At 34.3% G+C, this 12,244-nt stretch overlaps 1 long non-coding RNA gene across 1 annotated transcript in view; it reads left to right on the forward strand.

Moving 5' to 3' along the window:
• LOC123623642 overlaps positions 1–10,870 on the forward strand; it is a 90,633-nt gene extending 79,763 nt beyond the window's left edge. The window contains exon 3 of the long non-coding RNA XR_006729952.1: positions 10,805–10,870. This is a non-coding gene — a long non-coding RNA (uncharacterized LOC123623642). The remainder of the gene's footprint in view (positions 1–10,804) is intronic.
• The last annotated feature ends 1,374 nt before the right edge of the window (positions 10,871–12,244 follow it).

Consider the following 12,244-nt stretch of genomic DNA (forward strand, 5'->3'; position numbering starts at 1 on the left):
AAGAGAGGATTAGTGACCCAAAAGATAGGTCCTTAGAAAATACCCAGATTAAAGTGCAGAGCAGAAAAAAGAATGTAAAAATAAAGAAAAATTCATAAAAGACATATGGGATACTTCAAAGGTCTGGGCCAGATAATTGGAGGCCTCAAATGAGATTAGAGGGAAAATGGGCAGAAGCAATATTTGTAGAGTAGTGGTGAAGAATTTTCCAAAGCTGATGAATGATGACAAGCCTCAGATTCAAGAAACTGTATAAACAAAGAGAATCAAATAAAATATGGAGGCATATTGTAGTAAAATTGCTTAAAAACTGAAGACAAATAAAGGAATCTTTAAAGCATCCAAAGGAAAAAAAGAGACATTTTCAAAGGCACATCAATTAGTCTTACAGCTAAGTTTTTAAACAATGGAAGCTAGAAAACAGTGGAATGACATATTTAAAGTGGCAAAAGAAAATGCCAATTTAGAATTTTAGACCCAGTGAATATACTTGTCAAAAAAAGATATTTTTAGAAAAATTAAAACTAAGAGAATTAATTGGCAACATATCTGCATTGAAACTATTAAAAGGAGCTCTTCAGCCAGAGGAAAATGATCACAGGTGGAATCATGGAAATGCAGGAAGGCATAAAGAGCCCCAGAAAGGATAAATATATAAGTAGTATAAATGGATATAGATTGTTTAAAATAATTAAAATAATATCTAGTGGAGTTTAACTCCTTGTAATCAAAGGTGGAGCAATTTAACCATTTTTTAGGATAGCAACTGCAGTAGATTGAAATATACCAAATATTTTAAATCCATTAGTTCATGATGTTAATAATAATAACCGATCGGTTACTAAGGAGAATGTTACTGAATCAATTTATTATTTTGAAAAATGTTACATTAAGGTAAAAAATCAAGCATTTATCCCACATCTTTTATACTACTAAGCATAGATAGGGGAATTTTCTCTTAATAATTGTATCCCAATTAACAAATAAAAAATCATAATCTTATTTTTTAATCCTAATGAATTAATGGATCCAGGCATTCAACATAAATGGCCATGACTGCTACAAAAAGACAATGAGACATGGTGTGCCTCCCGAGGAAGGAACACACACCACCAGCCATGAGATAGTTTTAACAAAAACAAAACAAAACAAAACAAAACAAACAGAAGAACCTGAATCTGATCAAGCCTCTGACTCTAACTACTAACAAACAGAGATTACATCAAGGGAGCATCTTTTAAAAATACAATACCATGAAACAAAAATCAGATAGTGGAAACTTCAGTTCTAACAAGCCACTTGCTCCAATGAATAAATAGCATAGAAAAAAAAAGATTAAGGAGAAAAAATAATAAACCTTAAAAGACACATCAACCTATTACAGTGTGCAGAATTTATTTGAATCTTGATTTTAAAATACCTGTAAAAAATAGTTATGATATTTGAGACATTGGGAAATTTGAGCATTTACAGAGTATTTGATGGTATTCTGGCATTATTGTTTTTGTATGTTTGATAATGATACTATAGTTTTATGTTATAAAAAACATACTCATCTCTTAGAGATGCATACTGAAATAGTCACAATAAATCTGATGTTTGAGATTTGTTTTAAATTAATATGGTTAAAGGAAAAATGGATGGCGTTAGAGATAGAACAAGATTGGCCATGAGCTAATGATCATTAAAACAGCGAGATGGATATGGATTCATTACATTGTCAAGTCTATTTTTGTGTATATTGGGAATTCTCTCTAACAAAAAGCTTGAAAAATAAAATATATGTAGACTTATAGTAAAAGGCAACAAACAATAACATGGAGAGTGGGAATGGGATAAATGAAGTTAAAATGATGTCAAATCCTTATCCAGAGAGGTTAAAAGTATCAATTATGTATATTCTAATAACTACTAAGCTGATAGAGGGGGAAATAGAATAATAAAAAATTTAATTAATTGATGACAAAAAGAATTAAGGAACAAAGAACTGTGAAACAAAGAACATATTAAGATGGTGACTTGAACACAAATATAAAAGTGATTATATTAATGTGAAAGGACTAATTACTTCAATTTAAAAACAAAGATTATCAGACTGGATTATTAAAACAAGAAAACTATAAGCTAACTATGTGAGGTACAATCTAAATATTAATATAAAGCCACATAAAGATTAAAAAGTGTGTAAAAAAAGAAATATGCAAACACTAACAAAAAGAAGCATGGCTATATGTAGGCATACAAATAGTATGGTCTCAAAATATTAAAAAGTAAATAACATTAAAAAGGAGAAATATATGTAGAACACTCTACCTACCAATTAAAGAATATACATTTTTTCACATTCAGAAAAAACATCGTGTACGTAGACATAAGCACTTTTTAACAAATTTCAAAGGCTTGAAACCATAGAGTTTATTTTCTGATCATAGTTGTATTAAGTAAAAAATCAGTATTAAAATATTATCTAATAATGAAAATGCCAAATATCAAAACTTGATATATTGCAGCTAAAGCAATATTTATAGAGAAATTTATACCCTTAAATTCTTGGAAAAGAAGAAAGGATAAAAATCTAAACATCAGTATCAGTATGTAAAGAAAAGAACAGCGGAATAAATTCAAAGAAAGTAGAAGAAAATAAACATAAAAGCAGAAATCACTGAAATAGAAAACAAATAATAATAATAATGAAATAGAGCCAGAAGTTCTTTGAAAAGGCTAACAAAATTGACAAACCTCTGGTAAGAATAATTAAGAAAAAATATAAGGCACACATTATTAGTATCAGAAATTAAAAAAAATTGATAGCACTAAAAATGATAGTAAGATAGTACTACAATAATAAAAAGATATTACCAAGATTTTATGCCAATGGGTTTGAAAATTTAAATGAAATGGTTAAATACCTTAAAAATACAACTAAAATGATATACCGCATTTTAAGAAGTTTGAATTATTCTGTATCTATTAATCTATTAAGAAATTAGCTTCATAATTACAAATCTTCACCCAAAGAAAACACCATTTAAATTTACCAGCAAACTCTTCCAAATATTTTAGAAGGAATCAATATCAATCATAAAGAAACTCACATTATTAGGCCAGCATAACCTTGCCCCCAAAGACAAGAGGGGTATTAAAAGAAAGGAAATCTTCAGTCCAATTTTTCTCATGAAGATAGATGGAAAAGTCCTAGCCAAAACATTAGTAAATCAAATCTAGTGATATATAAAAAGGATAATATATCACTATTACTTGGGTTTATTCCAGGAATATGAGTTGATTATTTGAAAATCAGTCAATGCGATTTACCACATTTATAAAGTTGAAAAACTGTACCATCATCAGAATAGATGAAGGAAAAAATTTGATAAAATTTTACACATTCATGTTAAAAACTCAGCACAATGGGAATAGTGCAGAAATTCCTTAATCAGGTAAATATATATGAAAAAAGCAAACTTCATAGTTAATGTTGGGATATTAACAATTTTTTGTTGAGCTCATCAATAAGTATGTCTATTATTTTCACTTTTATTCATCATTATATTGAAGACCCTAGCCAGTTCAATATAACCTTGTGACAGGCAAAAATCTGTATTTTTTACCAGGGCTCCAGGTGATTTTTATGCACACTAGTTTGGGAAACCTTATGGCTACATAGTCTATGATGCGATTTGCTTCTTATTTTGAAGTGGCCAGTCTAAAAATTGGAAAGCCATGAGGAGAAGCTCATTTCTACTCTCGATTGGGACTGCCATTCTGGCAACACATTGGATCAGATTGGATGTGGATATTGCCATTTTTCTTTAAATATTATTTCTGCTTACAAATATGGTGTTCACCAGATCTCTTAGTAACAGTTTTTAATTGATCAAAAACAAATAATTCCCCATGCATATTGTAACAACTTACTTCTGTTTACCTATAACTGGATTTAAAGTGGTAATGGTGGCTTAATATGTTTAATTTCCTTTTGTGTAGGTGGTATTCAAATACAGCTGAGCCCTTTTACATTGTCAGTGGTTAATTTGTAGATACACATTATCAATCAGTCTGATTGTGGTTGTAGAAAAATGATGATATGCAGTGAAAGTCTAGTGTAATGCATTTAGTTTCTGTGATAAATGTTGCCTCTCACTAGCCTGGCATTATAAAACAGTGACGTTATTTTATTAATCTTATTTTTCATATCTGTTCTTTTTTCTTCTAGTTTTGTTACGAAATAATGCCTGCTCCTAAAAGTCAAACAATTCACAAGCATAAAAAGTAAGAGCAGAAATTATCTACACTTGCACTCTAAAACCATTCCTTAGAAGTAACCACTGTGAACGTTTTTGTCCCATCATTTTTATTTATATACTTACATATACTTCTCTATATTGTTTTCAAAGAGTTACCAACTTGCTACCTGATTTGTCAAAGTTCAAGTGTATGTATTGAAACCAAGGTTAATCCTTCTTGTCAAATTTGACAAATAGGCAATAAATATACCAAACTCTTAGGTATTTGTAATGCTTGTTATTTTAGAATGTTCTCTTTGGTTGAGGGATTAAACAACACTTTTGGGAAAGAACGATTACCACCAATGTGGTGTAATAGCATTATGCCTTTTGTTCTTTGAGCAACATTCATACATATTCCCACAAATAAATTTATGTTCTCATTTTGAGTGAATCCTTGCCAGGAATAAGAAGGACATATAGCAGTGTCGATGGAAAATGGCTGAGGAGATGAACAAAGCAGTTTACCATGTATCAAGCTAAGAGTAACAATAATGTATTTTTACAAAAAGACGCTATTTATATTTAGATAAAACATATTTTTAAGTTTTTGATTCCTTTGTTTCATAAGGCATAAATATTCTGATACTGACCATGATGGAATATGATTAAGAGTCATGGTAGTTTTTGAAAGAAAAGTACTATATCAACTGAGATAAATCTCCAAGACTGTATAGTCAAGAGAAAGCATCAGCTGATGGGGGAGCACAATTTGTAGGCCAAATCAAACACTGCAGCTTAGGACTTTATGTGTAAAATGAACCACAATCCCCCTATCCAATTCATTACCAATTCCTAAATATCTCTCAGATTTGTCATATTTTACCATATTTTTTGTTGCCATTGTAGTCTAAATTATCATTATTACTGCAATAGCCTCTTGAATGATACCCTTGCATCTGCTCTTTTGCCCTTCCAATCCAATTTCTATGCTGTAGCCTGGGAGAGATTTTCAAAATGCTAACTGGATCATGCCACTGTCCTGGTGGAAACCATTCATTTCCACCATTCAAAAACCTAACATGGTCCTTGTCTTCTTTTTTTGATTTTTCTCATATCTTGCTCCTCTAGTTTCTGAACTCAAATGACACTGCCCCCTTTTCTTCCTCAAAATCACTGTCCTCCCACCTGCCACAGACCCTTTGAACATTCTTGTTCCCCTAGCCCTATGGGACTTTGTTTTCTTCATCTCCATTGAGTTAATTCCCTCTCTTCTGATTTCAACTCAGGTATTTTCTCCTCTCCAGAGTAGCTTAGCCACTTTTCATAGTATCTTGTTGGCACCTGCCACTGCTATGCGTCACAACAAGACAGTCAGCTCAGTGTGTTCAGAAACCAGGTATGTTTATGCCCAGTTACCAGCTCAGCCTGGCATACGCTGTTTGTTGAAAGCAGAAAAGAATGTATGTAAATTTATAAATGGAATAGTTAAGATTATTGCAGCTGAAGATGCTATGATCTGTGACTAATTATAGAAAATAACTTTAAAGGGAAGTCAAGGGCAGAAGTTCTGATAAACACTTAAAGTTCATAAATTAAAGAACTGATTTATCAGGTAGGATAACAGGGGTTAAGAAATTCACCTTACTGGGAATATAGCCACTAAGTGACAGAGCTAGAATTTCAACCTAGGTTTGTCTGATAGCACCGCTGTTCCCAAGAGTAGTTACATGCATAAAGTCTTTAAATAAACATGGCAAATGCTGTGTACTCTATCCCCCTCCTGAAAATTCACAAGGACCATTATGAATGTTAAAGACTGACAATTCCTGGAGTAAGGAAACCAGCTGAACTTAATGTAACATAATATCCCTCTCATGTAGTGAAACCAATGAATGAAATTCACCTTGGCCAAATGCTGCTCTACGTTTCTTCATTGATTGTCCTAGTGTTTACTACACTAATTGCAATTACATTGTGAAAGAAATCTTTCCAAAGAAGACATTTGCCAAATACTTCCACCTAGCTAGAATGAGAAGACAAAACTCCCCTCTGTCCAGATAAAACATTGTCTTTTAGAGTTAATTTGTCATAACTTAGGGTCAAGTGTCCAAAGACATGGACCTCATTTAACCTTTTTTCTGTCTCAGATATACTTATTGCCATGAAATTATGCGCTGCTCCCTTCACATTACTTAGGCTACCAAACTGCACGTGACGAAGGGCCACCAGGCCTGGAATAGCAGTAAAAATTGGAACATTGCAACTATTTTTCATGAGAAAACAGAGACATTTGGTCAAACTCAGTCCAATTACCAATGATAAAACACATGAGTGTCACCTTTAATAATTACTAAAGAACAAGACTTAACTATAAATAACATTACATGTATTTCATTTTTAGCTTATTTCATTTAAAAATTAATTCTTGCTACACAGTTCTCGGTGCTAGGGAAATTTGCCAAGACTCATTTCTTTAGCATGGAAGATAAGTCTTGCAGGACATACATATACTGTACTTCTCCAGATTTCTCATAAGTTTAAATATATGGATTTTGTGTCTGGGAAGAGAATTTTTACCATGCCCCATTCTTCTATACAAGGTATATTTATATCTATATCAATATAGGAATATTGGGAAAAAATCTGTGCATATCTACGAGCTGACAGGAGGTGCCTCAAAGGATTTTTAACCTAAATAGGACTCCATATTTTCAAAAGCCCCACAACTATGTGATGTGAGCTTGTAATAATTCAACATGATATATGTAGTTCTTTTTTGAGTAAAAGGCTTTATGTGTTTCATTGAAAACTTTAAGGTTCATGCAAAAGAATGGGAAGGAATGTAGTCTAAATTCAACGTTCTTTTTCCCTGAATTAACTGCCAAAAAATAGAAATAATATTTTCAGTGTGTCTGAATACATGTCTTTATCCAACAAATAGACATTAAGACATTATCCCTGCTTTCGCAGAGCTTACCTATGTGGAAAAGACATAATTCTGCACATACAGTACCAGGGTTAGGTGCTATCGCGGGGGGGAAGGCAGGGTGCTGTGTAAACACCCATGGGAACATTTGCCTTATACAAGATCGGGGCTTCCTAGAGAAAGTGCCGCCTAAGCTGAGACTTCCGTGTCTCACAGTTCCGTATGATGAAGAAGTTGACACAGGAGGGCCTGTGTCACCTTCAGTTAACTGAAAAAAGAATCTGCAATTGTTTTGTAACAAGTAGTCTTTTTATGGCAGTATCTTTGGCTATGGATAGAAAAGAGGAAGATGGTGGTGTATTTTTTCTGGCTCTAGTTTGCTTTTGTCTGATTGTCTTTGTTGTACTGCCTTCTTCTGTGAACCCATACAGAGCCACATGACGATGATCTCTGCCCAGCTGAATATCTGATCTTGAACAATATATTTGTAGAAGTCTAGCTGAAGTGTGCTTTCTGTGTAAGGGGGTGTATGTAAGAGTAGTGTGTGGTCCAAGCTTTGTTGGAGTGACAGACTGACCATGAGCTCTTGTGCGTGAGCTGACCTTCTACCCAAAGGGCTGGCACCTACAGCCATGTTTGCTCAGTGTGACCCTCTGAAACTAGAATATTCACAATTCATTCTTTGTAGGACACTGACGGCAGAGGCTCATGGCCTAACACAGCCTGAAAATGTATTTTAAAAAAACAGGAAATTTCAATGAAAACAGGATTTCTATTATTACATCGCCAAAGTTGAGAAGCAGCATGAGCTCTGTTGCAGGCCCTTTTCTTCCAGCTTCTTGTTTCACGCCTGGTCAGCTTCACGCCTTTAATTACCTGCCTGACCCCTGTAGGTGTTAGAACTGGTAACTCCTTATGTACAGTTGTGTCTGATTAAACCAGGTGTGGACAGATCTTGACCTTGGTTGGGTTAATCAGATTTTTTTCTCTGGACGTTTTGAAATTGTGCTTGGGGCACTACTGGCTTTAAATTTAAACCACAAAGAAACACAAATAGTTGGTCATGTTGATACCAAAGCAGAGAACACACATCTAAAGGCAGGGGCAATAAGGAAAAGGTTCCAGAAGAAAGTAGAGATACAAGACCCTGTAGCTCCAGAGCTAATGTTTCAACCTTGGATCTGAACACTCCGCACATCCCGGCTTTGGTTCCTTGTGAGCCTGCCTGTACTTCTGGTCCTATGTGCTGTGGGATACCTCTAATTCCTTGTCCAGCATCCTCCTTTTATTTGAGCCCCTCAAGTGGGTTTTTATTTCTTGTAACTAAGTGAATCTTAATTAATAGGCTTACATGTGGCTTCTATGACATTTTTGTTTGAATGGGGAAATGAAACTTTAGGTTTCCAATAATTTTTCATGAATACTCTACTTGAATTAGAACAAAATTTTGTAATCATCGAATAGGATATTCTAGTTGACTGTTAGATACCTTTGGACTATTCTAGTTGCATTAGCATAACAAAATCTTGTTGTCATTGAGTAGGTTTTTCACTGTTATGACCTCTGGGTTCAAGCCTTCCATAAGTATCTGTTATTGTGTTAATATATTGAGATGCTACTGACTTGGAATAGAAATGACTTGGAATGAGCTAGAAAGTTATCTTTTTAATCTTGGTGTTTTAAGAAAAGTACTGTATTATATTTTGCATTTATGAAACAGCATACTTGGAACATAATAAACTAAACACAGCCATGAACCACTATCCAACTTAAGAACTATAATGTTACCATCTACTCATGTGTTCCTTCCTTATCTCATCTCTTGCCTTTTAATTCCAATAGCAACCATTGTACTAAGTGAATGGATGTACTGGATGAATTTTTCATTCATCTTTCCCTTGCTTTTCTTTTCCCATTTTAAAATAATTTTGTCACATGTATATATATTGCTAAATAAGATATAATTAGTTTTTGAGTATTAGAAAAATGGCTATATGTCTTAGGTCTGTGCTTCCCAACTTCTTCACATGATGGCACACATTGAACTTGAAAATACTGTAGAGCACGCTGGTGTAAATGCTCATGCCTCACCGCAAGAGTCTGGCCACTCCAGGTACTATTGACCTCCAGAACTAAATGGATCAGTATATTAGAACCCTTCTAACCCCCTTACTGAGATACACCACTTGGAAAGCACTGCTGTATGTAGTCTTCTATATGTGTTGTTTCCACTTGGATTTTTGTTTCTAAGATTTATCCCCATAGTTGCACATGGCTATACTTCATTCCTTTTCACTGTTGTATAGTATTCCTGTATGAACATATAAGCATTTTCATCTTTTTTTTTAGACCTCCTCTTTGCTTTTCAATTACACTGGAGATAATGCCAGCCTACTATGACTTACAGAAAATTGCCAGATTTGATTTAATATTTTCTTAGGATTCAAAGAGGTGCTTTTAAATTTTGGTTTTAAAAATCTCTTTAAATTTAACCACGATGTATGTGGTAAAAAGAGATCAAATTAATTTGATCAGTATATAAGATACAACCTTCTGTGTTTAATTATATTATTAGAACAAGTCCATTTAGTTTATAGTGTTTGCCTGGAGTATTGTTGGGAAAGTATTTTGGGTCTATGTCAGGGCTCTGTGGTTAAGAATTCAGTGACCGGCTATTGATGTCTGCCCTGAGTATGCCTCATGGGAGCAAGGACCCACCCGCTGCATATCTGCCTCCCCTAATCTAGTGTCTCTGTCTTCTTCTCCTTCTATGATGATCTTGGCACTCCTGAACATCTGGATATTATCTAATTTGTAGCTAACCTCTTTTGGGAAACCAAATTTATAGTTAAATTTAAAAAATCTAAGAACATCACATAGTTTTGCTCTTTTCTCTGGCAATTTGTTATGGTCTCTAATTACCTTCACCACAGTTGATGCTTTTTTCATAAGTATCCACAACATTCGATTCCTTCTGTAAAGCATATTTCATTCACCATCCTTATTGAGCCCCAAACTAGAAAATTGATAAAATGTGTTTGGTATCCTCAGTTTCAGGGTTTTGAACTCAGCTTTACATAGATAGATCTTGTCCCCTGTAATGTAAAATAACTAGAGTAGCAAAGCTTCTTTAGACTCTCCAGAACCTATTAAACATTATTTTTAAGATAACATTGTTCCTTGTTCTTCATTTATGAGTGTTTGGTCAGGAAATGGTTGTAAAAAGCTTCAAATCCCAGTTGAATAATATGTTCTTAAAAGTAGCTGCCAAGTGCAAATACCATGGATATACATTCATGCATATGATAGTATATAAATAACTGGGGAAAGCATAGCAAAGGTCAATCAATTATGTATAGGTCAGAATGCTTTCCATCTGGACTGAGTCATTTTAGCAAATGACATCATGTGTCCTTTGGAGTCTGTTGTGAAATGTGGCTTGAGTCATTATAGATTGGCTTCTTCTCTGGGTTACCAGGATGGCAGTGGTGAGGCTCAATAAATAAATTGTATTGGATTCAGCAGGAGCAGATTTACATAATCAAGGTACAGTGATGAAGGCTCCTCATTCTGTAGAAAACAGTTGGGCCCTATCCACCAATTGCTAGTTTCTTATCCTTATTGGTTGACTTTTTTTTTTTTTTTGCAGGAACTTAAAGACAAGAGAGTTGGAACTGAGCCAGATGCTCTTTCTATAACTGCAGTGGATAACTTTGCATGGAATTGTAAGCAGGTAATCAATAGTAATGAATCTGGCACCCTTCTAATTCCTTCTAACTTCACCATTGCTCTTCTAGATGGGGCTTCTTGGACCCTATAGATTTGGTTTATAATTTCTCCTTCGATCTGATGGGGAGTAGTCATACCAGTCAGACCCTTGAGTGACTAGCAGGATAGGATGTTGTATGAGAGGGGAAGGGATGCTGGCATTTTCCAATGGGCACAACAGGAGCTGAATTTAGCTTATAGACCAAGTGATAAAAGGAGCTGCCAAGTCCAGTCATTTCTGATTAGTCAGGGCTTGAGGAAGTAAATGTTACTTGACAGAATTTAATGTGTGATTTTTCCCTCCCTTCAGGATATTTTGGAAATGTTAAAAAGTTGTTGACTTTTTTTTTTTTTTTTAAGTGGGATAGCTTGGAATGAAGAAGGACTTTCGGCCAAAATTGCTGTCGTATTTTATAGGCATTTATAGTTGCAATCTAAGTTTGGTTCTGAGTCCTTGGAAGGAGGAAGGCTTGGACATTCTCAGCAAAGATGAAAGGAAATGGTCCCTGCCTTTAGAAAGCTTATAGTCTAGTGGGAAGACAGACATGCTGAGTTACCACAGTATGAAATGATAGTTAGTATTCTATGTGGTATGTGTTAATCCAAACAGCATTGATATTTTTCTGTTGATAACTTATATGAAATTGTTCTTATTTATTTGGGTTATGAGTGAGTATGGCTGAGAAACATGTCTGCACTTGTTCTTATTCTCCAGTTATAATGAGAGTGAACTTTTAGCTTTCAAGATGGCTACTGTAGGGGAAGCAAAATTTTATGGTTACTCTCTTACTGTTTTTTTTTCTTTTTTTGGCTTGGCTTGAGAATTAAACTGACATAAGACAGAGTAACAGAAGAAAAGCATACAAATTTATTTTAGACAAGTTTTACATGACACAAGAGCCATCATAATGAAATGAAGACTCAAAGGAGTAGCAAAACCTAGGTGGTCTTATATTAGGTTGAACAAGGAGAGACAATTGTGGAAAAGTAACTGAACTATGTGGGGAGGGTAAAGGAAGATAAGAATTATTTTTAACAAGCTCTATTTGTGCAGAATTCTCTTGGTCTCAACTTCCTATCCTTGATGATAACTATGTGACTTTCCTTCAGGTATAGGGAGGATACCTTCCATATGGGGGTTTTATCTCCTGTTTTCAGAAAGTAAAACAGGAGGATCAGAGAGCCCTTCTTGCACCTGCTATGTTTTTTTTTTTTAAGTGCCTTTAGCTTAAAATAATCATTATGCTAAAGTGGCATATTTTGGTGCGGCATGTTCTTCCACCTTTGGGTACCTTATGTTTTGGCCATTCAGAGGCAATGG

This window comes from Lemur catta, chromosome 18 (genome assembly GCF_020740605.2).
Source record: "Lemur catta isolate mLemCat1 chromosome 18, mLemCat1.pri, whole genome shotgun sequence".
NCBI lineage: Eukaryota > Metazoa > Chordata > Mammalia > Primates > Lemuridae > Lemur > Lemur catta.